Below are 25,911 nucleotides of genomic sequence, written 5' to 3' on the forward strand. Positions count from 1 at the left end.
CATTGCGAACTTACAGAACAGGCCTGCGGGCAGCTGAGTAAATATTTAGAAAAACTCAACTCTAATCATCTTTTCACTCTTCCTCTCTACCGCTGCTAATGCTACTTTCTATCACTCTAAATGTCAAGCTTCTGACTCTAGGAAACTATTTTCCACCTTCTCCTCCCTCCTTAATCCTCCACCCCTCCTCTCTCTGTGGATGACTTTGTCAACCACTTCGAAAATAAGGTTGATGACACCCACTCCACAGTCACTCCAATTGAATTCACTGATCCCACTCACACAGAACTACCCTACGCCTTGACCTCTTTTTGCCCCCCTCTCCCAATATTCACTTCCCGCTTCCCTCCTCAAGAAACCAACACTCAACCCATCTGATGTCAAAAACTACAGAACGGTACCCTGTCTTTCTTTTCTTTCCAAAACACTTGAGCATGCTGTCTCTGACCAACTCTGTCACCATCTCTCTCATTACAAACTTCTTGAACCTAACCAGTCAGGCTTCAAGATGGGTCACTCAACTGAGACTGCTCTTCTCTGTGTCACGAAGGCTCCCCCGCACTGCCAAAGCTGACTCTCTCTGTTCCCATCCTTCTAGATCTATCCGCTGCCATCGACACAGTGAACCATCAGATCCTCTACCACTCTCTCAGGGCTGAATGCCTCAGTCTCTGGATTGCAACCTACCTGGCAGGGCGCTCCTACCAGGTGACGTGGAGAGGATCTGTGTCTGCACCACATACTCTCACTACTGGTATTCCCCAGGGCTCGGTACTAGGCCCTCTCCTCTTCTCTCTATACACCAAGTCACTCGGCTCCGTCATATCCTCACATGGTCTCTCCTATCACTGCTATGCGGATGACAATCAACTACCTTTCTCCTTGCCCCTTCTGATACCCAGGTGGTGACACACATCTCTGCATGCCTGGCAGATATCTCAGCTTGGATGTCATCCCACCACTTCAAGCTCAATCTCAACAAAATCGAGCTGCTCTTGATCCTGGGAAAGGCCTGCCCGCTCCAAGACCTCTCCATCACAGTTGACAACCCCACATTGTCCACCTCCCAGAGTGCAAGGAACCTTGGTGTGACCCTGGACAACACTCTGTCGTTCTTTGCAAACATCAATGCAGTGACTCGCTCCTGCAGGTTCATTCTCTACAACATCCGTATAGTATGACCCTACCTCACACCGGAAGTAGCACAGGTCCTAATCCAGCCACTTGTCATCGCCCGTCTGGACTACTGCAACTCGCTGTTGGCTGGGCTCCTCACTTGTGCCATCAAACCCCTGCAACTTATCAAGAACACTGCAGGCCGCCTGGTGTTCAACCTTCCCAAATTCTCCCATTTCACCTCGCTCTTCCGCACAATCCACTGGCTTCCAGTCGAAGCTCGCATCCACTAAAAGACCATAGTACTTGCCTACGGAGCAGCAAGAGGAACTGCATCTCCATACATACAGGTTCTGCTCAAACCCTACACCCCAACCCAAGTACTCCGTTCTGCCACCTCTAGTCTCTTGGCCTTTCGTAAACTTCAGTACCACTAGCACTTGACTCTGTTCACTCTTATTAGCTCTGACCTTGCTGATAGCTACTTTATTGAGGGAAAACATACTTACTATGACTGTGATATGTGGTTGTCCCACCTAGCAATCTTAAGATGGATGTCGCTCTGGATAAGAGCGTCTGCTAAATAACTCAAATGTAAATGTAATGTAGCAACATCGGAAAACAACCATAGAGATGGTCCACAGCTAACCCCAGCTCTGGGTGATGATGCAAGAGGAGCAAGGTCACCTTCACAGTGCAGATTATCCTGTCCTTTAGCTTACAACTACCCAGCAAGTAACAAATGGTTGAGTCAGTATCGTTTCCTTGTTATTTCAGGATACCCTTTCAACATTGCATCAACACTGCTATTAGGATGAATTTATAACCTGAGTCTATGTGTTTTTGTTTAACACAGAAAAAAGTCAAATGTTTCTACTTTGTTTTTAAAGGTCCAATGGAGCCATCTATCTCAACATCATATCGTTTCTCGGTAACAATTAAGTACCTTACTGTGATTGTTTTGAATTAAAATTGTCAAAAATAAACAAAAATAGCTTCTTAGCAAAGGGACATTTTTCAAGCAAGGACTGTCCATGAGTGGTCTGAGTGGAGAGGGAAAAACTGAAAAAATAACAAATATTCTTGGCAGAGAGGTTTGGAACGTGTTCTTATTGGTCTATTAACTTAACTACCGCATGGTGATGCCACCATGGAAAGGCCAAATCTCCATCCCACCAAAACAAATTCCAACTTCATAGTGTGGAAATAGATATAAAACACAGAGAAATGTGTTTTTGACTGCACTGGGCCTTTAGAATGTTAGATTGTGTGGGTTAACAACTCAATCAAATATCTATCTATCTATCATTGGACAGTGGTCCGTCATCTATTCCTGCGATTACAACGAGCTTCTCCTCTGCCTGGCTGAGCATAACCTATTCTATGGTGAACTAGTCTGAACTTAAACGACTTAAACCAGGTAGAAAGTGTGTAGAAATGATCATGAACATACATGTTTTAATAATTTAATCTCTGACAAATGTTTCTTCAAATCACAGTATTTTCAATATAGAGCTATTAGCAGCGCTATTTTGGCTGATTTTTTAGGTTTCAAACCAGTGAGTTGATTAACATTCATCAAGAATATGGTCAAAATGAATGAGATGGAAACTATTTACCCTTGTCATGTAATTGCTACATTGGAAACTTGGGTCGCGACTGAGACAACTTGGTTCAATTTGGGTCCCGAGGCAAAACCAGTTGAGAACAACTGCTCTCGTGTAATTTACTGTACTCTACTTTTCTTTACTGTTTCTGTGCTGTCCAGACTTGTGAAACATAGACGTCGATGATTGGTTTAGATTTGGTCTGGTCACCAATCATGGACATTGTTGTTTGGGCCAAATAAAGGCCGTCAGTGGACGTTGAAACCACAGACGGTCCGGCCCAAAAAACAGTGAAACCACAGACGGTCCGGCCCAAAAAACAGTGAAACCACAGACGATCCGGCCCAAAAAAACGTGAAACCACAGACGGTCCGGCCCAAAAAACAGTGAAACCACAGACGGTCCGGCCCAAAAAACAGTGAAACCACAGACGGTCCGGACCAAAAAACAGTGAAACCACAGACAGAGCGGACTGACAAAATGTAAAGTACTTTTCAAGGTCCATGGATGTCCAGTGTCAGTCAGTGCTCAGTAGGTGCGGATGATGGTTTCAGTAAATGGAAAGTGAGGGGGCTCATGGGTTGGGTAGGTGTTAGTAAGAGCCGGGAGAGGTGACATTGAAAAGAGGAGGAGGGGCTGTCCAGACTGTTTTCAGTCTTGCTTTGACCACCAGACAGAAAGAGAAAGAAAACAGTTATGAGCTGAACATAACAGTATGCCAGTAGAAGGGAGTAGCAAGTGACCCAACTGTGACTACTCTGATATCCCATTGTAGCAATTCAATTGCAGTAAGATAATTACGGGTTTTAATCACTTAATAATTCATAAACAAAACATGACATAAGTAAAAACACTAGAACTAATTGGTAGGTCTACCTTTACTTGCTACTTCTATGAACTTGCATTATCCTCCCTCCTCATGAGGGAGAGAAATTAGAAAATATATTAAAGATAAGTGGGGTTTTGGTAAAATAATTACAAGGCAATGTTTCTTAAACATACAGAAGGCAAATAATTTCTCCAAAACTGTCACGCCCTGGTCGAAGTATCTTCGTTTATTTGGTCAGGCCAGGGTGTGACATGGGTTTTTGTATGTGGTGTGTATGTAGTGGGATTGTAGCTTAGTGGGGTGTTCTAGGTTAGTCTATGGCTGTCTGAAGTGGTTCTCAATCAGAGGCAGGTGTTTATCGTTGCCTCTGATTGGGAACCATATTTAGGCAGCCATATTCTTTGGTTGTGTTGTGGGTGATTGTCCTTAGTGTCCTGATGTCCTTGGTCTGTGTTAGTTTACACAAAGTATAGGCTGTTTCGGTTTTCGTTACGTTTATTGTTTTGTAGTGTTTGTGTTTATTCGTGTTTACGTTGTTTACTAAAAACATGGATCGCAATCTACACGCTGCGTTTTGGTCCGACTCTCCTTCACCACTAGAAAACCGTTACAGAATCACCCATTGTAAATGGACCAAGCAGCATGTCAACAGGCAGGAGCAGCCCAAAGAGGAGATGCGTATTAAGGATTTCTGGACATGGGAGGAAATCCTCGACGGGAAAGGACCCTGGGCTAAACCAGGGGAGTGTAGCCGCCCAAAGGTGGAACAGGTGGAGGCAGAGAGGAGAGCAGAGTCAGCCGGAGAGAGGAGCCGGCGATATGAGGGAACACGGTTGGCAAGGAAGCCTGAGAGTCAGCCCCAAAAATGTATTGGGGGGGGGGACTCAGGGAGAGAGTGGCAGAGTCAGGAGTCAGACCTGAGCCAACTCTCCCTGTTTATCGTGAGGAGCCAAGGAGGAGACCAGAGCCGGTGTTGGAGGTGAGCGAAGCAGAGACTGTGAAGGAGTTAATGGGGAAATTGGAGGAGAGAGAAATGAGGGAGTTGTTGTGTTGGTGCTTTTTGCATGGAATTCGCCCGACGGAACGTGTCAGGGATTTGATGGCACCTGGGTCAGCGCTCCATACTCGTCCTGAGGTGCGTGTTAGTCGGCTGGTGAAGTTGGTGCCAGCCTCACGCACCAGGCCTCCTGTGCACATCCCTAGCCTTGCACGTCCTGTGCCAACACTGCTCTCAAGATCTCCAGTACGCCTTCACGGTCTAGCCCATCCTGTGCCACCTCCACACACCAGCCCTCAGGTAGCAGCTCCCCGCACCAGGCTTCCTGTGCGTGTCCTCGGCCCAGTACCACCAGTGCCAGCACCATGCATCAGGCCTACAGTGCGCCTCGCCTCTCCAGCGCTGTCGGAGCCTTTCTCCTCTCCTGCACTGCCGGAGCCTCCCACCTGTTCAGCGCAGCTAGAGCCTTCTTCCTCTACAGCGCTGCTGGAGTCTCCTGTCTGTTCAGCGCAGCCAGAGCTGTCAGCCTGTATGGAGCAGCCAGAGCTGTCAGTCTGCATGAAGCAGCCAGAGCTGCCAGTCTGCATGGAGCAGCCAGAGCTGCCAGTCTGCATGGAGCTGTCAGTCTACATGGAGCAGCCAGAGCTGTCAGTCTACATGGAGCAGCCAGAGCTGCCAGTCTGCATGGAGCAGCCAGAGCTGCCAGTCTGCAAGGAGCTGTCAGTCTACATGGAGCAGCCAGAGCTGTCAGTCTACATGGAGCAGCCAGAGCTGTCAGTCTGCATGGAGCAGCCAGAGCTGCCAGCCTGCATGGAGCAGCCAGAGCTGCCAGCCTGCATGGAGCAGTCAGTCTGCATGGAGCAGTCAGAGCTGTCAGTCTGCATGGAGCAGTCAGAGCTGTCAGTCTGCAAGGAGCTGCCAGTCTGCAAGGAGCTGCCAGTCTGCAAGGAGCTGCCAGTCTGCAAGGAGCTGCCAGTCTGCAAGGAGCTGCCAGTCTGCAAGGAGCTGCCAGTCTGCATGGAGCCGCCAGAGCTGCAAGAAGCCGCCAGAGCTGTCAGCCTACATGGAGCAGCCAGAGACGCCAGTCAGCGTGGAGCAGTCAGAGCCCCCAGTCAGCATGGAGCAGCCAGATCTTCCATATCTGCCAGTCAGCCAGAATCTTCCAGGTCTGCCAGTCAGCCAGAATCTTCCAGATCTGCCAGTCAGCCAGAATCTTCCAGATCTGCCAGTCAGCCAGAATCTTCCAGATCTGCCAGTCAGCCAGAATCTTCCAGATCTGCCAGTCAGCCAGAATCTTCCAGATCTGCCAGTCAGCCAGAATCTTCCAGATCAGCCAGGATCTTCCAGATCCAGGATCTTCCAGATCTGCCAGTCAGCCAGAATCTTCCAGATCAGCAAGGATCTTCCAGATCAGCCAGGATCTTCCAGATCCGCCAGTCGGCCAGGATCCGCCAGTCGGCCAGGATCCGTCAGTCGGCCAGGATCTGGTAGATTCATCAACCTGCCTGAGCTTCCCCTCAGTCCTGAGCTTCCCCTCAGTCCTGAGCTTCCCCTCAGTCCCGAGCTTCCCCTCAGTCCCGAGCTGCTCCTCAGTCCCGGTCTGCTCCTCAGTCTAGTGGGGTTCTGGGTGAGGACTACTAGGCCATGGTCGGCGGCGAGGGTGGACTATCCAAGGACGCGAGGAGGAGGGACTAAGACAGGTTTTGAGTGGAGTCCACGTCCCGTGCCGGAGCCGCCACCATGGATAGACGCCCACCCGGACCCTCCCTATTGTTTTGAGGTGCGTTCGGGAGTCCGCACCTTAGGGGGGGGGGGGTTCTGTCACGCCCTGGTCGAAGTATTTTGTGTTTATCTTCGTTTATTTGGTCAGGCCAGGGTGTGACATGGGTTTTTGTATGTGGTGTGTATGTAGTGGGATTGTAGCTTAGTGGGGTGTTCTAGGTAAGTCTATGGCTGTCTGAAGTGGTTCTCAATCAGAAGCAGGTGTTTATAGTTGTCTCTGATTGGGAACCATATTTAGGCAGCTATATTCTTTGGTTGTGTTGTGGGTGATTGTCCTGATGTCCTTGTTCTGTGTTCGTTTACACAAAGTATAGGCTGTTTCGGTTTTCGTTACGTTTATTGTGTTGTAGTGTTTGTTTATTCGTGTTTACATTGTTTATTAAACATGGATCGCAATCTACACGCTGCGTTTTGGTCCGACTCTCCTTCACCACTAGAAAACCGTTACAAAAACTAAATATATAAGTGTTGATATTAGTTGGCGGGGTCTATTGGTGTATTTGTAATATCTTTCAAGACGTTTTCTTGACCAGAAATCAAAGACTTTACTTATGCCAAAAACATTTATTATGGAAAATGGTTGAAAAATGAATCTATGCCTTCATTTCCCTAAAATATAGACTTAGCTTTAATTTGACACCCAATTTGATATGCTCCTATGAACTTGACGCTGTTGCTCATGGGTCCTTTTACATGGAAATGACAATAGGCACACACAGTCTGTATCCATCAACTCTAAAAGCAGCTGTTAATGAGTGCTAAGGGAAAGGAACACACACAGGAACACACACACCTGCCCGGCACACACTGATTGACTGGTTACATGATGATGATGATGCAGACCAGCTCACACAGACAACAACAGCATAAGAAGCAACAGTGTTAACCGTTTCCAAGACTGTGTAATTCAGTATGAGGCTGCAACGTGCACACCCAGGAAACTTAAACATTCTGAGCTTTAGTTACTGCCACTGATGTTGGCGAGACCAACACAACAACACCACACACACTACATTTTACTACAGCTACTATTAATACTCTAGGTGTGCTCTTTCGAATACCTCTATAAAGCAGGTGTGTTGGTGTTTGGCCCTGCTACACAGACCCCCAACAACAGCTGGGGCTGTGGGGAGAGGGAGACCACATGGGGATATGAGTGTCCATGTGCTGTAACAAATACTGAGTGGGAGAGCACACAGTCTGCAGAAACAGATACTGCCCATTTCAATGTATGTGATGCTTGGCTCTACAGTGCTACCATGTTGGTTGCATATGCTCCAAAACATTTTGCTGTGCTACCTGGAAAAAAAATGTGGAAGCACTCTTGCTCCTAGGAGAAAGAATCACGCCAATAATCATTTTTCAAACGATTACTTCGCTATGCTGCAGCCTCTGAGTGCCATAAAAAAATGCTTGAACCATTACTGCAAGGAAAGCAGTTTGTTAACAGTTTATATAAAACTGTTCAAATGTTATAACCCAGATTACAGATTTTTTTTTCTTGCTATCGCATATAGGTGGGACCGCATTTTAACTTTCAGAAATGTCGCAGACCGTTCACGAGCCGCTTACCTTGTTCAGTCATGTTACAGTATTAGCTAGCTAACAACCTGTTAACCACAGATGAATGTTATCATAATCTGGATTGGTCATGTCAACATCATACCTTCAACATTTTAGATAGTAAACTAGACAAGCCGTCATTATTATGAATCACGTAGACAATCTACTGGCAAATCCTTTTCAATCCAAGTCATATGAAGAGAAATGATAGATAAAGCGTATCGGTGCTCATCTGCCATGAACATTACACATGTCGGAAATGGCAAATTCAGCAATGAGTGGTTTGGAAGGAATGCGTGGACAATTGTTAACATCGCAAACCATCACTATTTTGCTTCCCCTACCTCCTATTCGGTGGAGAGGGTGTGTGATCCAAGTCTGGGTTTACGAATTTAAAACATCTGTCTGATAGGGCCTCTTTTCCCAGGTTAAAAGGATAAACATTCACATGCAACACCATGGATCAGAAAAGGTTGAACACATTGGCCATGTTGTCAAACCAGTATGACTTCTGCTGTGTAAAAAAAAAAACTGGAAACTCAGAAATCTCAGACTTCAGTGCGTTCAAGACAACTGGGTTCTGACTGGAAAAATGTGTATTGAACACAGTGCGTAAACAGTGAGGTCTCGGGAATTGTACCACTTTAGAATAGCCTATCTATAGGTCAGGGATGGGAATATTTGAACGGTTCTGGGCCACAAAAAAATTCTGAATTCATCATTGAGGGGCCGCTGTGGATTGCGGGTCTGCGTACCCATCCATCCATACCCAAACACGAAGTCAGAGCCGGTCCTAGCCTTTTGGGGGCCCTCGGCTACATTTTGTTGAGTGCCCTGCCCGCTCTCTCCTTGCAAGCAAAACATTTTAGCGGCCCCCCTCTTGACAGCAAGCGGAGAGAATTGATCTGTGGCCTACAAAAACACCAATTGCACATCCCTGCTATAGGTAAACTGATAGGGCTTTCTGAATATTCAAGTAAGCCTATGCAGACTAATTGACATCTTACACATTTTTCCAAGGATCATATTAGTTTTTTGTTGTACTTATTTAACCCTTATTTTACCAGGTAAGTTGACTGAACACATTCTCATTTTCAGCAATGACCTGGGGAATAGATACAGGGGAGAGGAGGGGGGATGAATGACCCAATTGGAAGCTGGGGATGATTCGGTGGCCCTGATGGTATGAGTGCCAGGTTGTGAATTTAGCCTCAATGAATAGTAATTTAGTCTGCCAGCTATATCGGATCATTAAAAAATTGTTTTCCTACATTTATTCTACTATCTAAAGGCAAAACCAGGATGCAGTGGTCTTACATCAGTCTACACAGTGGGAATTAAAGCACGTCATTTCCCCCAATCCAATATACCATTTGCAAATGTAAAATGTTTTGCAATTACAGGCTACACTACCTAGCAAGTACTGATTTAATAGTGTACACATTTTTTTTAAATCGAATCAAAATGTATTTGTCACAAGCGCTGAATACAACAGGTTACAGTGAAATGCTTACTTACAAGCCCTTAACCAACAATGCAGTTTTAAGAAAAATTAGTGTGAAGAAAGTATTTACTAAATAAAACTGTAATAACAGCGAGGCTATATACAGGGGGTTCCGGTACAGAGTCAGTGTGTGGGGGCACACAGTCGAGGTAATTGAGGTAACATGTACATGTAGGTAGAAGTAAAGTTACTATGCATAGATAATAAACAGAAAGTAGCAGCAGGTGGGGGGGTCAATGCAAATAGTTTGGGTAGCAATTTAATTAGTTGTTCAGGAGTCTTATGGCTTGTGGATAGAAGCTGGTAAAAAGTCTCTTGGACCTAGACTTGGCGATCCGGTACTGCTTGCCGTGCGGTAGCAGAGAGAACAGTCTATGACTAGGGTGGCTGGAGTCTTTGGTCATTTTTATGGCTTTCCTCTGACACCGCCTGGTATAGAGGTCCTGGATGGCAGGAAGCTTGTGTGATGTACTGGGACTTATGCACTACCCCCTGTAGTGCCTTGCCATCAGAGGCCAAGCAGTTGCCCTACCATTTATGATTCTAGTTATTGATTATAGGTTTAGTGTCAATATGTTCAAGTGTCAGTCATCTATTCAGCATTAGATAAAGTGGACAGACAAACCTGTAATAAAGTGCACAGACAAACCTGTGGAGACGAATCTATTAAAAAACAGTTTTTAAGTAACATTAGCCCTAAAGATAAATTCTGACATCAAATTGATAGCTGCTATTATGTATCAAATTGATAGCTGCTATTATGTATCCTTTCTATTGTATGCAACACTTTTCCCCCTTCCGTCGTATGCTACTAAATTCTACACATCTTCCATTCACCAGCATGTCAAATTATACGTTTTGTTAGGCTCCAAAATGTCGTAAGAGATAGATGATGCAATCGCCGCATTTTACACTGAGGAGGTTCGTTTATCTGGCCCGGGTTACCCTAGTGGGAGGAGTTTATCTCGGGTTAAAAGTGATTGCATTCGTTTTGGAACAGGGATGCGCCCGGTCGTGAGCCAGGTGTTCCGCTCTGGCGGATAGCGAAGAGCCCTACAAAAAAGTGACGTAATTAATTGTTATACAACCAAAAGTGATTGCTTTTGAAAAAAACGCTTTTATCTGCCTTCCCAATGAAAACTAGTTTGAAGAGACAACATTTATTTCATGGAAAAGAGATGTTTGTTTCTGGACGATGCAACATCTGCCTTGTTGACACCATGACCAATCGGCACAGATTACCGTTTGATATGAGATAAACGCTCCTCCCTATTTTGACGGGACATTGCCCGGTTCATCCCAAACCAGCGTAATAGAACTCCACCATTGTCCCTGTTGGCTACAGTAGTCTACCTTGGCGCGACTGATGATGCTACTGTAAATTGTATTTCATCATGCTTGTTCATGTCACTCAGTTGTTTCAGATGGTCAAGTCACTCTACATGACACCACACAATCAATGAACCCTATAACATAACACTGTAATAGGATAGAAAAAGTAGGAAAGAGACAGAGCGCTATGATGTTCAAGCGCCACACGTGAGGAATGATGGAGTGTTCTGAATCAGTCAAAACAATACTCAAAAATAAAATTCTAGGGTTATTAATATCGTTCTTTGGTAGTAACATTGATGTCCACTCACCTTTGAGTTAATTAAGGAAGCTAGTGGTGATGTGCCGATATGTGATCCAATTTCAAAGGTCTTTCGTAGAATGCGACTATTTTAGCATTGCCAGCAGCCCAAGAGTGACAACCGTCCAATCTGATTCGAGTGTATTTGTTTGGTGTGTGCGTTGATTGGCTATCGTGGGGGCTTTTGTCGGTCTTGCTCTTCCAATCAGAGTTTACACATTTGTCGGACCTTTGCGCACATAAGACGCAAGATAGATCTACCAGAGATTTTAGAAAAGGAGGAGATAAGAATCAATTGGTAAATAGATGGCAAAACGTCTCATGCACCGCCTAGCAGACTGTAGACCAATCGTGTTACCGTTGTCATTCTGCGTCACCCAGTTGCTAAGGGAATCGTCACGTAATCGTTTCTTAAAAGGTATGATGCCTTGTTCAGGGGAGATATGGCCTATTTCAGTCATGGATCAAATCATTCTGCTGGTGTTTTGACACTTATTCACAAGTTTAAAGGTGACGATCTAGATTCCACATCTTCACAAGGCGGGAGATGGGTCATAGTAACTGTTAAACTTGACAATGCTATTTTCATCATCTGTAATGCATATGGACATAACACACATGCTCCTAATAAGAACCTTTTTACCCAATTTACCAGGAAAGTGCAGGATTTAAGCAACAAATACTCAAAGGCTTTTCTAATTATTTCAGAGGATTTTAATAAAACACCTGATGCATCTGCTGATCGTTTTCCTCCTAGAATGAGTCGAAACCCTCAAAATAGTAACATTTTCATTACATTATGCAAGATTCTCTGTGTTGAGGATGCCTGGCATTATTTCAATCCGGATGCAAAGGGTTATACCTGGACCAACAAAACTATGTCACGTAAATCTAGAATAGATTTATTCCTAATTTCCCCTTTTTTGTTACAATTTGTTATAGATGTAGATCATCTGTTATGCAGGTGAGTGAGGACCCAAAAGAGACTTAACAGAAACTGAGTTTATTCAAGTCCAAACAGAAAATAACAAATCCTGAATCCTTAACAGGAAATGTCCAAACGGGGATAACAGAAATCCTCTAGTTTGTAGAGGGGAATAACAGGATAAGCGGCCACAGACTGCAGGTCCCTTCGGGTAGGCACAGGCCGTAGCTGACAGAGACACCTGCTCACACGCAGCATCTGATGAAGGCAAAACACGACAGGACGGAACAAGAACACAGCACAGCAAACAAGGATCCGACAAGGACAGAAGCAGAAACAGAGAGAGAAATAGAGACTTAATCAGAGGGCAAAATAGGGGACAGGTGTGAAAGAGTAAACGAGGTCATTAGGAGAATGAGGAACAGCTGGGAGCAGGAACGGAACGATAGAGAGAGAGAGGGATAGAGAGAGGGAAAGAAACCTAATAAGACCAACAGGGGGAAACGAATAGAAGAGAAAGCACAGGGACAAGACATGACAATATATGACAATACATGACATCATCAGTTGGCTCCCCTTTCTGATCATCACTTGATTTCCCTGAATTTACAAGCTACTAAAAAATCAAAAGGTATTCGAGGATATTGGAAATGAAACAACACACTTCTTAAAGATACGACTCTCATTGAAAACATCAAATCATTTGCTAAAGATATTTTTGCAAAAAAAGACTTGGGTCATAGAAGTAGATTGGAATTTTTCAAATATGAAATCCGAGTGGTAGCCATTAAACGCGCCAAAGAGCTGATGCAATTAAAGAACCTTAGAGAAAAGGAGATGATGAGCAAGCTTGACAGTTTTCTAAAGAAAGATAATCTATCTGAAGAAGAGGAGTCTGTATTCAAATCTTTACAACTAGATTTAGAACAGCTTTACACGGATCTGGCAAAGGGTGCCTTTGTAAGGTCAAGAGTTAAATGGATTGAAGAGTGGAAAAGAAACACTAGCTACTTTGTTGCACTTGAAAAGAGAAACTACCAAAGATAATCTATAACTGCACACAAAATTAACGATGTTTTATGCAAAGATCCCATTACAATATTATCATTTGTCAATTCCTTGTATGAAATCCTTTACAGCTTTCAATTTCAGGAAGATGGTTGTGAAAGCTACATTTGCCACATTCAGAATTATGTCCCTGTAATTGAGGATGATTTCCACTCAGTTTGCGATTCACCTGTGTCAATTGGAGAAATTAGAGGCTCTGAATTCAATGAAAAAAGGGAAATCACCTGGCCCTGATGGCCTGTCAGTTGAAATCACCTGGCCCTGATGGTCTGTCAGTTGAAATCACCTGGCCCTGATGGCCTGACAGATGAAATCACCTGGCCCTGATGGCCTGACAGATTGAAATCACCTGGCCCTGATGGCCTGACAGATGAAATCACCTGGTCCTGATGGCCTGTCAGTTGAAATCACCTGGCCCTGATGGCCTGTCAGTTGAAATCACCTGGCCCTGATGGCCTGACAGATGGAATCACCTGGTCCTGATGGCCTGTCAGTTGAAATCACCTGGCCCTGATGGCCTGACAGATGAAATCACCTGGTCCTGATGGCCTGTCAGTTGAAATCACCTGGCCCTGATGGCCTGACAGATGAAATCACCTGGCCCTGATGGCCTGTCAGTTGAAATCACCTGGCCCTGATGGCCTGTCAGTTGAAATCACCAGGCCCTGATGGCCTGTCAGTTGAAATCACCTGGCCCTGATGGCCTGACAGATGAAATCACCTGGTCCTGATGGCCTGTCAGTTGAAATCACCTGGCCCTGATGGCCTGACAGATGAAATCACCTGGCCCTGATGGCCTGTCAGTTGAAATCACCTGGCCCTGATGGCCTGTCAGTTGAAATCACATGGCCCTGATGGCCTGTCAGTTGAAATCACCTGGCCCTGATGGCCTGACAGATGAAATCACCTGGCCCTGATGGCCTGTCAGTTGAAATCACCTGGCCCTGATGGCCTGACAGATGAATTCTATAGACAGTTTTGGGAGTTACTAGAAGACCCGATTTTCAATATGTTTCAAGATTGCATTAAAAATTGGGAAATGGTCTCCACTATGAACCAGGGCCTTATTTAATTGATTCCGAAGCCCGATAAAGACCCTTCTCTCATTGACAATTGGAGACCAATTACTTTATTAAATATTGATTACAAATTGATTGCTCTGGTTTATGCCAAAAGATTAAAGAAAGGAATAGATACCATTTTAAATGAGACTCAAACAGGATTTATGAAGGGCCGTCACATAAGCTCTAACAACATTTGTTTAGTCTTGGACCTTATAGATTATTCAGATGCAATTGACTCAGATGCGGTTGTCCTATTTTTGGACTTCTGTAAAGCCTTTGACACAATTCAACATGAATTTCTCTTTTATTAAAGTAATTCGCATGTTTTACAAAGATATAAATAGTTCTGTGCTACTAAACCATAATACTTCCAAAAGATTCAGTATCAACAGAAGTGTACGACAGGGATGCCCAATTTCGCCATTTTTTATTAATTTTGATTGTGGAACTTCTATCTCTAGATATTCTGAATGATGCAAATTTGTATGGCTTAACCATTTTTAACAAAGAAATCAAAATCTCCCAACTGGCTAATGATACTACTCTTTTCTTAAGAGACAAAGACCAGGTCGCCCTTAATGCTATAACTGCATTTTCTATTGCATCAGGATTAATGCTGAATGTTTCTAAATGTGAAATCTTATGTTTATTTGACTCTGATGATAAAGAAATAGAAAATGTTCCTGTAAAGGACTGTGTTAAATATTTAGAAATACATCTGTCAAAAAAACACTTAGTCAGACAACATTTGAATTTCTCTCCCAAAATTAAGAGAACTAAAAATATATTTAAGAATTGGCTACAAAGAGATCTTTCTATACTTGGGAGAGTACTTCTGTCCAAGGCAGAGGGACTGTCTCGTTTTGTGTACCCCTCATTATCGTTATGTGTAAATCCAGCTACTTGTAAAGAGATCAATAAGACCTTTCTTTGTTCAGGTCCGGGCCACGTCTCCCAGTCACAGTTTTGGAGGGAGTGCGATTTTGGTCCGCAACATCTCCTTCCTGTTCTCCCCAGTCTAACTGTGTCAAGCTCCCCTTTCTTCGCACTCGGCAGGTCTCCCTCCTACGCAGCCTTTCTTTCAGAAACCCTCGTTTACAAGGTACATAAGATCCCCTGGACATGCTGGGACGGGGTCACCAATACTTAGTGGATTGGGAGGGTTATCTCCTTTCCAGGAGAGGAGTCTTCATCTGGAAGAATAAGTCTCACAAACTAAAAACATCTGTCCTTTCTAATAAAAGAGCTGAAGGCCGTCTATAAGTGTTGGATTTTGTTGACATAAATAACACTTTCAAGATAAACTGGTTGAAAAAATGTTTGATCAATACTGATTCAATATGGTATTTCATTCCAAATAATGTGTTTAATAAATCTTCAATTTTTACTGAAATGTAATTATATTCCTGAAAGATGACCTGCTAAATTGGCTAGGTTTCACCAACAAGCTTTAATGGCCTAGAAAATATGTTTCCTGCACAATTTTCCCCCACATAAAGCTCTTTTGTGGAATATTTCAGACATAACTGTAAGGAATAAGTCATTGTTCTACCCCAGCTGGCATGAGAGGAATATTGACTTTGTTCTTGATATTTTCGACAACAAGGGTAATATTCTCACATATGAACAATTTATAACATTGAAAGAGTTTCCAAAACCTTTCAGAGAGTTTATTTCTGTGATCAAAGCCGTTCCCAGTGGTCTAACTACACTTATGAAAACTAATCTTCATTTTGGGACTGATCACAAAGTTTATGTAGAACTCAGATTGGAAGGCGTGGGCTTACTTGAGAGATCTTGTTGTAATAAATATATAAGACAAATTCTTCATTCACAAAACCAACTTACACTGAGAGGAAAGTTTTTCTGGAACATGCTTATTCCTGACATTGTCTGGAAAAATGCATGGTTAAGGCCTTACAAATACTGTATACCAAACAAAGTTAAAGGAAGTGTAATTCAAAATTTTACATAAGATATATCCATGTAATTCTATGATATCCACATTTGTGGCTATTGATGATATCTGCGTTTTCTGTGAAGAAGAAGGTGAGAATCTGTCTCACTTGTTCTTAGAATGTAAATTTGTGTCAGAATTTTGGAAAAACCTTGCAAAATACTTATTTACCATTATGAACACTGCCTATGTTTTTGACATGAAAGATATAATATGTTACTATTGCAATGATAACAAGACCACTGAAATGATTGTTATTTTTCTTCATACACAAACAAAAATTCTAAATTCTGGAAAATAATTTTAAACGGTCATACAGAATTCCAAGGTAGAAACATTGGCATCCTTCTACACCTCTGACTCTCCGACCTGAAGATCACTGACCATGATTTGACTTTGTTTTTTTCAGAGTTCCCAGTTGTCCCAGATGTGTAGGCGGTCATTGTAAATTATAATTTGCTCTTAACTGACTTGCCTAGTTAAATAAAGGTTATATTAAAATAATTATAATTAAAGGCACCGTGAGTTGAGAAACCTGCCTATTATTTTCCTCTTAAGTATTAATGTCACGATTTCAAAGCTATATGATATTACAGAGAACAAGTTAATTATCTGACATCTCGGGAAAATAATTGTAATGTTTTAGCTTTACTTTATTCATGTTAATGTTAAGATTTCAAGCTAGTGCCCAATTGACTCCCATTCACTCCTTCCAATGGAGTTTCCCATCTAATCAAAAATATCTCTGCCTGGATCTACTAAGTATATTGGTCAGTACTATCCAGGGTCCTTGGGATGTTCCCTTAAACCCTATCATTAACACCTACCCTTACTACAACCTTAACCATAACCTTTACCTAACCTTAACCATTTTAAAGTTCTACTTCAATAGAGTAGGGATGTCCCAAAGATCCCGGATAGGACAAACGTTTTCTAAGGCTAACCAGCTTCAGCTTCACATTCCAGCTCAGGCTTCATCCGTACTATAACGGTGGATATTGCTCGTCCTCCTGCTGCTAAAGTGTAAATCATAGTCCACAGACGCTGAGACAAGATAGTTCGCTGACCCATTGTGACATACAGTAGGTACGCGACTCTGAAACCACACCCACGAACACTCACCTCCACACAATTCCCAACCAACGCGTCTCCAGGTATATGTCCTCTATTAATTTGAATGTGTTGACAGTTGGAGAAATTGCTTGAGCAATTGCGTGGCATTTTCCTGTAAAGATGACAAAAAAAGAGTAAAAAAAAACAAATACAATTCCATGTTCAGATAAATAGTTAAGCAGTTAGATTAAACAACTCCATTGTAAAATAAATGTTTTAAAATTAAACATGTATGGAAACAGGTGAATTAACACTTCTCAGTTAGCAGACTCAAGCAAGCTAAAACCCACATGGTAGCGAAAACTAACTAGCAGAAATTGTTAACTACACTTTGCTGTAGGCTACTATTTACTAGTTAACAAAAAAATCATGTGTCATATAAAATATATTCATACCACCCAGTATTGTAATCAAAACTTACCAGAAAGCATGTAGTCCTTGGCTCTTGTGTGCAAGATCTTGAGAATCAGCGGTACATTGGGAATTGATGGGAAATGATGTAAATATATCACTAGCCACTTTAAACAATGCTACCTTATATAATGTTACTTACCCTACATTATTCATCTCATATGCATATGTATATACTGTACTCTACATCATCGACTGCATCCTTATGTAACACATGTATCACTAGCCACTTTAACTATGCCACTTTGTTTACTTTGTCTACACACTCATCTCATATGTATATACTGTACTCGATACCATCTACTGTATGCTGCTCTGTACCATCACTCATTCATATATCCTTATGTACATGTTCCTTATCCCCTTACACTGTGTATAAGACAGTAGTTTTGGAATTGTTAGTTAGATTACTTGTTGGTTATCACTGCATTGTCGGAATTAGAAGCACAAGCATTTCGCTACACTCGCATTAACATCTGCTAACCATGTGTATGTGACAAATAAAATTTGATTTGATTTGATTTGATTTTACATGTGATGGAGGAGTGCACTGCACATGTGATGGAAGAATGCACTGTGCATGCAGAGGGTTGCAATTCCATTGAACCAAAATATGCCACAGGACCTAGAATTGCCTTATGTGTATCCCACAAAAAAGGTTCACTGTTATAAGCTAACATTTTTGATGAATTTAAGCAAAAGTCCTGGGCTTAACTTCCCATGGAACATTTTTGGGAAATGTATGACCCTTTGAAATCCTACTTGTAACTGGTCAAAATGAAAGAAAAGTTATGTTGTAGCTATTGTGTAAAAAAGGTTTTTAGAAGTGCCACCTATATTTGAGTCATTAATGCAGACTTTGTTGTGCTTTGGTGTGCTTATCAATGCACAACAACAAGCACCTTTTCCGTACACTCCTATTGATACAGTGCCTTGCGAAAGTACTTGGCCCCCTTGAACTTTGTGACCTTTTGCCACATTTCAGGCTTCAAACATAAAGATATAAAACTGTATTTTTTTGTGAAGGATCAACAACAAGTAGGACACAATCATGATGTGGAACGACATTTATTGGAAATTTCAAACTTTTTTAACAAATCAAAAACTGAAAAATTGGGCGTGCAAAATTATTCAGCCCCCTTAAGTTAATACTTTGTAGCGCCACCTTTTGCTGCGATTACAGCTGTAAGTCGCTTGGGGTATGTCTCTATCAGTTTTGCACATCGAGAGACTGACATTTTTTCCCATTCCTCCTTGCAAAACAGCTCGAGCTCAGTGAGGTTGGATGGAGAGCATTTGTGAACAGCAGTTTTCAGTTCTTTCCACAGATTCTCGATTGGATTCAGGTCTGGACTTTGACTTGGCCATTCGAACACCTGGATATGTTTATTTTTGAACCATTCCATTGTAGATTTTGCTTTATGTTTTGGATCATTGTCTTGTTGCAAGACAAATCTCTGTCCCAGTCTCAGGTCTTTTGCAAACTCCATCAGGTTTTCTTCCAGAATGGTCCTGTATTTGGCTCCATCTATCTTCTCATCAATTTTAACCATCTTCCCTGTCCCTGCTGAAGAAAAGCAGGCCCAAACCATGATGCTGCCACCACCATGTTTGACAGTGGGGATGGAGTGTTCAGGGTGATGAGCTGTGTTGCTTTTACGCCAAACATAACGTTTTGCATTGTTGCCAAAAAGTTCCATTTTGGTTTCATCTGACCAGAGCACCTTCTTACACATGTTTGGTGTGTCTCCCAAGTGGCTTGTGGCAAACTTCAAACAACACTTTTATGGATATCTTTAAGAAATGGCTTTCTTCTTGCCACTCTTCCATAAAGGCCAGATTTGTGCAATATACGACTGATTGTTGTCCTATGGACAGAGTCTCCCACCTCAGCTGTAGATCTCTGCAGTTCATCCAGAGTGATCATGGGCCTCTTGGCTGCATCTCTGATCAGTCTTCTCCTTGTATGAGCTGAAAGTTTAGAGGGACGGCCAGGTCTTGGTAGATTTGCAGTGGTCTGATACTCCTTCCATTTCAATATTATCGCATGCACAGTGCTCCTTGGGATGTTTAAAGCTTGGGAAATCTTTTTGTATCCAAATCCGGCTTTAAACTTCTTCACAACAGTATCTCGGACCTACCTGGTGTGTTCCTTGTTCTTCATGATGCTCTCTGCGCTTTTAACGGACCTCTGAGACTATCACAGTGCAGGTGCATTTATACGGAGACTTGATTACACACAGGTGGATTGTATTTATCATCATTAGTCATTTAGGTCAACATTGGATCATTCAGAGATCCTCACTGAACTTCTGGAGAGAGTTTGCTGCACTGAAAGTAAAGGGGCTGAATAATTTTGCACGGCCAATTTTTCAGTTTTTGATTTGTTAAAAAAGTTTGAAATTTCCAATAAATGTCGTTCCACTTCATGATTGTGTCCCACTTGTTGTTGATTCTTCACAAAAAATACACTTTTATATCTTTATGTTTGAAGCCTGAAATGTGGCAAAAGGTCGCAAAGTTCAAGGGGGCCGAATACTTTCGCAAGGCACTGTATGTACAAGTGGGACACAATCATGAAGTGGAACGACATTGGTGGCCATTTTAAGCATGTGGGGACAGCAGACTGTGATAGGGAAAGATTGAATATGTCCGTAAACACACCAGCCAGCTGGTCTGCGCATGCTCTGAGGATGTGGCTAGGGATGCCGTCTGGGCCGACAGCCTTGCGAGGGTTAACACATTTAAATGTCTTACTCAGTCGGCCACGGAGAAGGAGAGCCCACAGTCCTTGGTAGCGGGCAAAGTTGGTGTTTAGTTAGTCTGGAAGCAAGACGTCCGTGACATGGCTGGTTTTCTTTTTGAAGTCCGTATTTGTCTGTAGGCCCTGCCACATACGTCTCGTGTCTGAGCCGTTGAATTGCGACTCCACTTTGTCCCAATACTGACATTTTTCTTGCTTGATTGCCTTGAAGGGTGTCCTCGCAGTAAGTGTGTGTATGTGTGTGCGCTCTTGTCTTGGCAAGTCAAGTCTGTGTGTCTTCGCAATTAGTGTGTGTATGTGAGATATCCTGTATGAGGCCTAACATGTTTTACTGTGAAAATATGTTGTTATGTGTTGTCTCAGTTATAGCAATGTAATAGCAGTAAGCTGGTCATTTGCATAGGGAATAGCACTTCATTACAAAGGGGAAGATACAGTATGTCGTGTTGGCTTTTTTCACCCGATTTGTCCAACTCAACACCTCTAAAATGTAAATGAAACACTATAAAGAGTGAATATAATGTCTCATTACATACATATTTGAAGGTTTGTGTCAAATTTGAATAGGGTTTTAGGGAGGCCTAAAGTTATCTTCACAAGTAAACTGCGGCTGTCACGGGTTTTGAGAGTCATGATGGCTCGCAGTGATGACAAAAAAAAATAACGATTGATTGAATTAACTGTTGATGAACTCAAAAGTAATTAACTTTACACTCACCATTGATCATTTCTTGATAAATAAATAGCGTTAAATATACGAGTTACACAAAGTAGGGAACTTTATTTTCAGAGGGGATGGATGTGATCTTTTTTAAAGATCTTCATTTTATTGACTGTTGGAGATTTTATAATCCCACAACTAAGGACAGCTATTATATCCCTACTATTTATTTTGTTTTTATTTAACTAGGCAAGTCAGATAAGGAAAAAAAACGTATTTTCAATGACAACCTAAGAACAGTGGGTTAACTGCCTTGTTCAGGGACAGAATGACAGATTTTTCCAATTTGAAATATGTTTTTGAAATAAATGACCACTCAGTGGAGGACTCAACTATGGTATGGTTAGCTGTAAAAGGTTTCATAAGAGGAAACACAACACATATTTCCTCTAATTTGCAGAAATTAAGACTTCAGAAGATCAGTGAATTGGAATATCATTGTAAAATGCTGGAAGGCGTTTTGAGCTAAAAACAAGTAGACTGGAACTTAATGATCTGTTGCCACATAGAGCAGAATTCACTATGCAGAGGGGGAGAAAATACTTTTTTCAAGGGAGTAGGCTGAGCCACTTACTGTTGCTGCTGTTTATATCTTGAAACAAGATCAATACAGCTGATCAGATCCCATACTAAGGGACTGATATCTGATCCTGCAGAAATAAATACAACTTTTAGAGCATGTTATTCAAATTTATACAGTTCCTCACATAACTTTAATTCTTCTGCTTGTCGGCAGTTCCTGGAGAACCTTACGTTGCCCAAACTTTTCTTTTAGAGGAACCTGTCACTTTATCTGAACTGAAAGCAGATCTTTTAAATATTAAGAAAGATGAAGCGCCTGGTATTGATGGAGTACCTCCTGAACTCATTCTCAACTTTTGGGATGACCTAGGACCAGTTATTCTTGAATCGCTTAACATTGCTATTGAAAAGGGACAATTTCACAGAGACATCAATACGCTATTATATCCCTTATCCCTAAGAAAGGAAAAGACCTCACAAATTGTGATTATTTTTGGCCAATCAGTTTAATCGGAACATAAATTAAGATGACAAAGTTCTAGCCATGTGACTAGAGAAAGTTATTAACAAGCTCATACCTCCTGACCAAACAGGGTTTATTGAGGCTCGTCAGGCAGCTGATAACATGCACCGCACCACCTGTTTCTTTTTTGAATATAGATTTTTTTACCCCTTTTTCTCCCCAACTTTGTGGTATCCAATTGTCCCATCACTGCAATTCACATATGGACTCAGGAGAGGTGAAGGTCAAGAGCCGTGCATCCTCAGAAACTTAACTCAGCCAAGCCACACTGCTTCTTGACACAATGCCCGCTTAACCCGGAAGCCAGCTGCACCAATGTGTCAGAGGAAACACTGTACACCTTGCGACCTTGTCAGCATGCTTGCGCCCGGCCCGCCACAGGAGTCGCTAGAGCTTGATGAGACAAAGACATCCCGGCCAGCCAAACCCTCCCCTGACCTGGACGGCGCTGGGGCAATTGTGCGCCACCCCATGGGTCTCCCGGTCGCGGCCGGTTGCAACAGAGCCTGGACACAAACCAGACGACTGCCCCACTCGGGAGGCCCCATGCCACCTGTTTCATGTGGTTGCTAAGGCTTCCAATCTGGATTCCCATGTGCTGTGTTATCATTAGATGTAGAGAAAGCCTTTGACCGCTTAGAGTGAGAATATTTATAGGTTGTTCTGGAACATTTGTGTTTTGGGGCTACATTTATACTTATGATTCGCAGCATGTATGTGAATCCATCTATTATATCTACTGGCACTACCCATTCTAATCCATTTACCATACAACGAGGATGTAAGCAAGGTTGTCCTGACTCCCTTGTGCTATTTGCTCTCGCTCTTGAACCGCTGGCACAAAGCATAAATTACGCTTCATCACATATCAAAATCAAACAAACTGAACAAGCAATTTCTCTGTATGCAGATGACATACTGCTTTATGTCACAAATGTTCAGAAACCCTCCAGCCAATAATGTCTATTTAAACAGCATTCAGCTCATGGTCTGGTTACAAGATCAACTGGTCTACATCAGCTCTACTACCTCTTAACTCAGCTAAGGGAAGTGTTCAACTACCACCCATGATCCCAGTGAAGAAACAAATCACCTACTGTACCTAGGTATAACCATAACCCCCTCTGTTACGGATACAGTTATCCTGTGTGTGTGTGTATCCTGTGTGTGTGTTTCTTTTCTCTCCTTCTCCCCTCACAGGTGAAAACCATCACTCCCCAATCAGTCAACAATCAATCATCAATCAGAAGACACACCTCCTCCTATTTCCTGACCTATCACAGTTCCTTCCCCATGGTTTAAAAACCCCATTTGTTTGTTCTAGAGCTTAGCTCTGCTCAGCTCAAACTCTCTGTAAATGCCATGTCTGTTGGTCTCTGTGTTTCACTCTCGCTTTGTGTCTTAACCTCTCTTTTGTTTAAAGCACCTCCATAACACTTTGTCATCACATGTGAGTATTGTTTTTGGTTATGGTGTTTGTTTGCTGGTGGGAAAAGGGGAAACCAAGACAAGTCGCCCATGGGCATACACTACCCGTAGGTGAACTTTGTTAAATACATTAATTAGAACTGGGTGGACCACCCACTGTATTTTTGGTTAGTTAGTTGTTGTTAAAGTAGGCTAGTCTAGCTTAGGGGTGTGTTTTTGTATATTTATTGTTTCTTTCCTTGGGTCCAGCTCAGCCCCTTTTCCTGCTCCCCCATTACCGTGTGTTTATAAATAAACCTAGAGTTTGACGGTAGATTTCTGTTGTCGTGGTTATTTCGTTCACACTTTTACTTTGTCACAATAATAATTTGCATGAGTTATGTTACGGATCTCATTACCATCCCCCCTAGACTGTCGGGCCAAAAGGGATTCGTAACACCCTCTATTCACACAACTTGCAGGAAAACTACTTAGAAACCTTTCAAAATATCAAAAAATACATAAAAGACAGTCCACTATGGCCACTTCTTTGCATGTTAGAATCTCAACGATTCAAATGATTGTCCTCTCTCGTATCAATTTGATGAGTTCAATGTTTCCACTGCCTCCTCCTGTAGACTATTGGTCTAAACTTGACTCTGTCAATAAAGAAGTTCATTTGGGGGAGAAAGAGACCACAGATTAAATATGCAACACTACAGAGGACAAAAGCATTAGGTGGTCTTGCAGTTCCAAATATAACATTTTATCACCTAGAAACCCCAATCACCAATTAATTAATTGAATTAATCTAACACCTCAAAAAAGACATTACATGGGTATCAGTCCATCACCATTATGTGTGTTCTGCACCACAGGGGACCGTGGTACCTTTCAGCATCTGGTTGAATTCTGGGGGAAAGTCAACGATGTCATCTCTGTACTTATAGATACAATTCTGCCATTAGATCCAATAGTGACGCTGCTTTGTGATGACTCTGATTTTCACTTGTCAGAACGCCAATGGAGAGTGTGGTTGGCAGAAACCACAGCTGTTTGCAGAATCCACCTCATCAGTTACCATTGCGACAATGGCTGCTCACATTTAAAGAAATTGTACTTATGGAGCTCTCCACGGCCAGGATCCACAGGGCCAAGGTGTCCACTCTAGACACATAGAAAAAAGCAGTAGTGGACATTTCTGAACTCTTAACCAACGGGCCTTTACATCCATGAATGTGTATAAATAATGTAATACTATTTCTGAGATGTATTGTTCAGTAGATTTAGTATGTAATATAAATGTATTTGTTTTTATCTAATTTTATTTTGCATGCTATCAGATCACTGGTGGGGCGTGGGGTGGGGATTCAATTGAGTTTATCTATAAATGTATTGTATGAATCCTATGAATTGAAATTGTAAATCTACAGCAAGACTTGAAAATGGCTGTCTCGCAATGATCAACAACCAACTTGACAGAGCTGTAAGAGAAGAATGTGCAAATATTGTACAATCCAGGCATGCAAAGCTCTTAGAGACTTGCCCAGAACAACACACAGCTGTAATCGCTGCCAAAGGTGATTCTAACATTGACTCAGGGGTGTAAATAGAACTTATGTAAATAATATATTTCTTAAATTAATTTTCAATAAATGTGCAAAATTGTCAAAACATTGGTTTTCACTATTGGGTATCGTGTTTAATAATAACTGAAGCTTATCAAAGCACTTTGCTATACTCCTTCATTGCAGCTGCAGTACTGGTTGTAGCGTGAGTGGAAGTTAGCGTTGACAGTGTTGAATGACAACTTAAACTTGAACTTACTCATGAAAACTGCAGATCTTTGATGTATTCGTTGAGTCTCTCAAGTCACGGTTTTAAAAGTTTTAAAACCTCATATTCTCAGCTTTGCTGTGCGTTCAGTCTATGACGCGAGGAAACTGTGCAGACAAGTTGATCTTATCTGATTGGCCAGCGGTAGACCTATAGGTGCACTTGATTTGCTCTCTGAGTTTTACCTTCAGACACATGAAATGGTTCAAAATGGGAACACTTTGCCTTCCCGGCGCTACTGCTGAATCATGTGCACCTTCCGCCAACAGCGCGAAACAAATATCATAAATAGGAACGCAAGGCATTGTTGGGTGTTTATGCCTTGGAGACCAGTTGTGAGCAATGCAATAATAGCACAGATATAAAGATGAGTCCTCTATCTCTATGGACTGCTTCTACTCGGGAGTGCCAATACGTCCGACCTGTGGCTTTAATGCCTCTCAACAGCCAATGCATAGCATCAGAAATCCAGGGTTTATACAGTGCATTTGGAAACTATTCAGAGTACTTGACTTTTTCCAGATTTTGTTATATTACTGCCAATTCTAAAATTCATTAAATATTTTTTT

General features: G+C 42.3%; 1 protein-coding gene across 1 annotated transcript in view; it reads right to left on the bottom strand.

The window, feature by feature from the left end:
* LOC124045343 (cystathionine beta-synthase-like) overlaps positions 1-11,288 on the bottom strand; it is a 32,628-nt gene extending 21,340 nt beyond the window's left edge. Inside the window, exon 1 of the mRNA XM_046364647.1 lies at positions 11,042-11,288. The gene's annotated coding sequence lies outside the window, so the exon portion shown is untranslated. The remainder of the gene's footprint in view (positions 1-11,041) is intronic.
* Between the last annotated feature and the right edge of the window lie 14,623 nt (positions 11,289-25,911).

Source organism: Oncorhynchus gorbuscha, linkage group LG01 (genome assembly GCF_021184085.1).
Source record: "Oncorhynchus gorbuscha isolate QuinsamMale2020 ecotype Even-year linkage group LG01, OgorEven_v1.0, whole genome shotgun sequence".
Taxonomy (NCBI): Eukaryota; Metazoa; Chordata; class Actinopteri; order Salmoniformes; family Salmonidae; genus Oncorhynchus; species Oncorhynchus gorbuscha.